This window comes from Carlito syrichta, unplaced genomic scaffold, assembly GCF_000164805.1.
Source record: "Carlito syrichta isolate Samal-C Ts95f unplaced genomic scaffold, Tarsius_syrichta-2.0.1 Scaffold307324, whole genome shotgun sequence".
NCBI classification, from domain to species: domain Eukaryota; kingdom Metazoa; phylum Chordata; class Mammalia; order Primates; family Tarsiidae; genus Carlito; species Carlito syrichta.
In genome coordinates, this window is record NW_007251420.1 from 735,233 (window position 1) to 740,901 (window position 5,669).

The 5,669-nt window shown below is 38.3% G+C and overlaps 1 long non-coding RNA gene across 1 annotated transcript in view; it reads left to right on the top strand.

Moving 5' to 3' along the window:
• Nucleotides 1-4,948, top strand: part of LOC103266748 — a 23,522-nt gene extending 18,574 nt beyond the window's left edge. Inside the window, exons 3-6 of the long non-coding RNA XR_504714.2 lie at nt 907-977; nt 2,382-2,443; nt 2,732-2,923; nt 4,851-4,948. This is a non-coding gene — a long non-coding RNA (uncharacterized LOC103266748). The remainder of the gene's footprint in view (nt 1-906; nt 978-2,381; nt 2,444-2,731; nt 2,924-4,850) is intronic.
• Nucleotides 4,949-5,669: the final 721 nt, after the last annotated feature.

Here is a 5,669-nt window from a genome sequence, read left to right on the forward strand (position 1 = left end):
GCATAAGTTTTAAAAGTTATTGATCATTGGAATATTATGATGTTAGAAATTGTTGTATTGCTTTTGAGGAATATTAACCAAGCATGAGGAACAGTGAGATTATTTTGGGATTGCCCTTCCTCATGCTTGAGGAAACACTGGTGGGTGGGGGACGCCCCTTACCCACTTGGCTTTGTGTTCATGTAAATATCTTGTGATTTGATTGGGATTGCCCTTCCTCATGCTTGAGGAAATGCCCGGTGGGTGGGGGATGTCCCTCATCCACCTGGCTTTGTGTTCATGTAATGTCTTGTGTTTGTCCTTCCTCATGCATGAGGAAACACCTGGTGGGTGGGGGATGCCCCTCATCCACCTGGCTTTGTGTTCACATGAAAGCCTTGTGATTTAATCTGTGAAAATTTGGGATAAAAGGTTTACGGTTTGCCCCATTAAATGGCTTCTGCACTAGACAGAGTCCAGTCTCTTTCTTTCTCTCCCCTTTTTCTTTCTTTCTCTTTATCTCTCCAGAATAATCGCCGATGCTGCCACACCTCCCAAGGGACCCCCCCCAAATCTCTGCAGGAGCTGGCCCCCCACATTAATGGCAATTTAGTATTGGGTACTTGGCTATGTTTTTTATCAGAAATACATAAATCCTGGCCATCTCTGGTATTAGATGTGCCTTATTTGTGGAGAACTTTGCTCTGTTTTGTTGCCTTGCATCTGTTTTCAAGATGAAGAAACAGGAAGGAGGGACTTATAGGCTGCTACTAGGTCAAATTGAATGTGTGGAGTGGCAAAATGCAAACCAAAGACCAGAGGGGACATGTTGTAGGGGGCTGTGATTCCTGTTTTCAAGGAGTCTCATTCTATGCAAGGAGACATGGCTGATATACCACTTGGCTAACAAAAAACTATGTCCAATAGGTGGAAAACTAGCTCTCTATCAGAGGATGCCTGGGACTCATTTCATGGCTGTCAGAGTTCCTTTACAAAAGGTAAGCAAAAGCTAATCCAGTATTCTTTCAGAAATCTGAGTTCACCGTGTAGAACACTGGTTCGAAAGCCTATCACATTCCATTTTCCCTTCTTATATAAATACTTTGCAATGCCCTCTTTACTATCCTGAAATGAAATTCATAGGTACATATAGCTAACATCCAAGCATATTTCTAACGAAAAACAAATCAATGTAAAATCTAACTATAAGGGCGAAATAGTATATTGTAATAAAGGATTTCATATGTAAATGTTTTTGCATGTATATGTTTGTACATAGAGAAATATTTGCTTGCACCACAAGTGTGATAACTATCTATGCAGACTTGTCTAGGTGGGTTATTTTGCTTTACTGGTAGGCATTTCTATAATAGTGAGTGGCTCTTAGAAAATTTCCAAACAAAACAAAATATAGTCTTCACTTGATTGATAAAGTGAGTACTCTGCTGGAAAATTCAATGTATATTGAAATTGTACAAAAAGTACCTTGTGATTTGTGAAATGGGGTTAGGTTGTAAACTAAATATGAGCGTTTTTTTTGTTTTTAACCTATGTTAATGTTGGCTAGGACATTTAAAAGCCTTTCAGGATGTGGGATGCATTTATGTGACTGTTCTGTATTTGGCAAGCTGTCTGGTATGTATAACCCTTACTCACTAAATGCCAGCAGGACCGCTTCCCCTCCCCACTCCCCCTCAAAAAAGAAGATACCCTATAGCATCAAGATCTGGATTTAGCTTGAAAATCTCTGCTGCTTGACTCAAGACCTTGGGACAACTGTTTCCTCTTCCTGGGGTTCTTTTATTGTGATCTTTGTTTGACTGGGTATGTCTTGTCATTCATTTCTCAGCTTAGATGTCACCTCTTCAAAGGGAACTTCTCTGATCACCCATTCTAAGTAGCTACCCAGTTACCTTGTATCACTTATTCTTGTTTGAATTCACTTTCATAGTCCTTACCAGGATGTGATATGGTTTGGTTTGTTTATTGTCTTTCATTCCCCATTCTAATATAATTTCCAGGAATGCAAGATTTTTTTCTGACTTGCTCACAGTTCTATGTCCAGTGTGTAGACTGACTTGTGACTCCAAATGCACTCAATATATTTTGTTGAATATTCAAATATTGTGGAGATAAATGTTGTCTAACTGTCTCCAAATGAATTACAGTAATGGACTAGACAATGATGGTGACAGCTGAGATGAACAATGAAAAACAATGACTATTATGTTTCATGGTCCAAGTCTTCTCCACAAGGCAGTTAGAACTAGAAGCAGAAAGCTTGAAGGCTAGATTCCTTCATTAATTGAGCAGATATGTTTTGAGTATTATATTGATGGACCAATATCAGGCATGGATCTTCCACAATGAAAAAGAAAAAGCCAGTTTTTGTGTTCTTTCAGGTTTTCATGGATGTAAGCTTAGAGCCCTCAGAAGATGAGCAAGTTTCTCAAGGGTATCCTAGGTGAGCTCCAAGCATTAAGACACCAAAATAGTCTATCTGGAATGTTGCTAGTATGGGGGCTGGTTTGAAAGCAAATGAAAACTGTGTGCTAAACAAAAATTGTTCCTATTGTTAAAAATTACTGTGAACCCATTGGGAATATTAAATGACAAATACAGTTTGAAAAGTAACTTCTTAGGAAGAAAGCATTGTGGGGTATGCTCGTTTATATAAAAGGAAATGTAACAAAGGTCTGGGTCAGTTTAAATTTGTGTATAATGAATGCACACCAATTATATCTCTTTTCAGTTGGAATCAGAATTACCTGATGAAGAAGATGTCCCTTGAGAGGAAAGCTACTCAAAACTAGTAACATGAAGATGAATCTGTGGTTTGGAGCTCTACCTACAGTCTTTTTGAAGACTGGGATCTCCTGTCGCCAAGAAAAATGACTAGTTTGAAATGAGTTCATCTGCAAGCTTGGAAAGAAAGGTCTTTAAAGTGAGTGTATTATTAAGCTTTATGCTTAAATGTGTATGTGAGGACTTCATTTTATGTGAAACATATTGTTGTCTTGTTATATGTTAGTTAGCTGTGGGTTATATAACTTATTTTTAATAATTCAAAAGCTTTGTTTGGGGTGCAAGTGCCATGCTCAAGATTGCCAATTTCATTAAGAGTTAAATGACATAAGAAACTTTGGGGCTTGTAAATGGGACATTTAGATCTCATCATTTTATATTCAGTTTCTATATTTCTATTAAAAAATAGTTTATGACCAGGCAGTATCACTTTTAATGAGGGATGAGGAATTGCATGCCACTGTGTTTATTCTTTTTGAAAAGTAGTCATCTAGTCAGCCATCTTGACAATATTGATTGATTACCTGCTATGTGACAGATACTGTTTAAGGCATTAGACACATATCAGTGGACAAAAAGATAAAATTTTTCCTGAATCTTACAGTTTAGTGGTGAGCAAGGGAGTGGTATATACAATTTAACATTTATCATGATAAAACAATTATCATGATAAAGATGTAAATTACACAGCATATTAGAAAGTTCAAAGTACTAAGGTAGAAATTGACCCTGGTAAAGGGAATTTATTGAGGGAAGGCAGAAGCACAGTAAGGCAAATGCAACTTCAAATAGTGTGACCAGAGAGACCCTCACTGAAAAGATTAGATCTGAGAAAAGGCTCGAAGTAGTTGGGAAGAGCATTGCAGGCAGAAAATAGCAAGTGCAAAGGCCCTGAGACAGGAGCTTGCTGTATTCAAGGGACAGCAAGAGGGCTCAGTTTGGCTGGAATAGAGTGCTGAGAGAGCGCATAGCAGTAGGTCACATTGTACAAGAGTCGGCAACTGTGCAGTCTGTTTTTATGAAGAAAGTTTTTTTGGAAGATAGCTATACCCATTTGTGTATCTGTTTACTGTGACTGCTTTCATGCTGCAAATGCAGAGTGTAGTAGTTGAGACAGAGATGATCTAGCCCACAAAGACTAGCATATTTCCTGTTTGGCTTTTTATAGGAAATGTTTGCCAACCCCTGATATACGGAGGACTTTATAAGCCATTGTAAGGACATTGGCTTTGGCTCTGAGAGAAATGAGAAGCTATAGAAGGTCTGAACAAAGATAGGATCTGACTTACATTTTGTAAAGGATCATTATGGCTGCTATGTTGACACATTTGAAAGGGCAAAAATGGGAGCAGAAAAACCTGTTAGAAGTACAGATTGAAATGTGAGCCAAGATTATCCCAGGACACCACAGCAGATTCATCTGTGTATAGCAGAATATTTTAAATTTGTGAAGGATTCATAGCGATACTTCACATCTATAGTGTGTGAGCTTGTACCTAATAGGTGGTTCACAGTTTTATCATCAAGTCATGCTATGTTCCTTTCTATGATGCCATATCTTTGTGAAATCGGATTTTTGGCAGTAGCTATATAAAAAAGGAGCAAGTACCCTATGAAATCAATGTGCAACAGGAAATGAGGCAAGCAGTGTCTCATTTGATTCCAAGGTTTGAGATATATATTGTCCAAGAGGCACACCATCAAAAATTTTTTTAACTTGTATATATTATTTTTCAAATAGCGTCTTAGTTGTTGGAACATTGTATTACTTTCCTGTTGCTATCAATTCACTTCCATCTTGGTGACTTAAAAAAACAAAAATTTATTCTCACAGTTCTGGAGCCCATAAGTGTGAAATTGGCATCACCAGGCAAAATTTAGGTTGTTGTAGGGCTACACTCCCTTTTGAGGCTCTTGGGAGATTTTGATCCTTGCCTTTTTCAGCTTCTGGTGGCTGCCAACATTCTTTGGCTTGTGGCTGCATCTCTTCAGTATTTGCTTCTGTGCTCACATTGCCTTTCACTTCTTTTGTCTGTATTAAATTTTCATCTCTCTTCATATTATAGGGACACATATCGTTGAAGTTAGGGCTCACTCTAATAGTCAAAAATAATCTCCTCATATCAAGATCTGTAATCACATCCAAAGACTCATTTTCTACAAGAACAGGCATATAGACCAATGGAATAGAATTGAGATTCCAGAAGCAAAACCTCAATTTCTCAACCAACCCATCTTTGACAAAGCCTCCACCACCTACCACTGGAGAGATGAGAACCTGTTCAGTAAATAGTGCTGGGAAAACTGACTGACCACATGCAGAAGATTCAAACAGGACCCCTATCTATCCCCATACACAAAAATTAACTCTAAATGGATCAGAGACCTAAATGTAAAACCTCAAACCATGAGAACCTTAGAAAATGCAGGAGACACCCTTATGGAAGGAAGTTGGAACTGGCAACCAATTCCTGAGCAAAACCCCAAATGCACAGGCCATAAGAGATAAGATAGAAAAGTGGGACCTCATTAAACTGAAAAGCTTCTGCAAAGCCAAAGAAAGCATCAGGAGAGCTGGGAGACAGTCCACAGACTGGGAAAAAATATTTGCCAACTCCATGTCTGACAAAGGCCTAACATCTAAGATCTACAAGGAACTCAAATGTGCTGAAAAGAAAAAAACAAACAGTCCCTTTACAAAGTGGGCAAAAAATATGAATAGACACTTCTCAAAAGAAGACATACGAGCAGCCAACAGATGCATGAAAAAATGACCAGCCTCACTAATCATCAAGGAGATTCAAAGTAAAACTACGCTGAGATACCACCTAACTCCTGTCAGATTGGCCATCATCAATAACTGAAAAAATAACATGCTGGAGAGG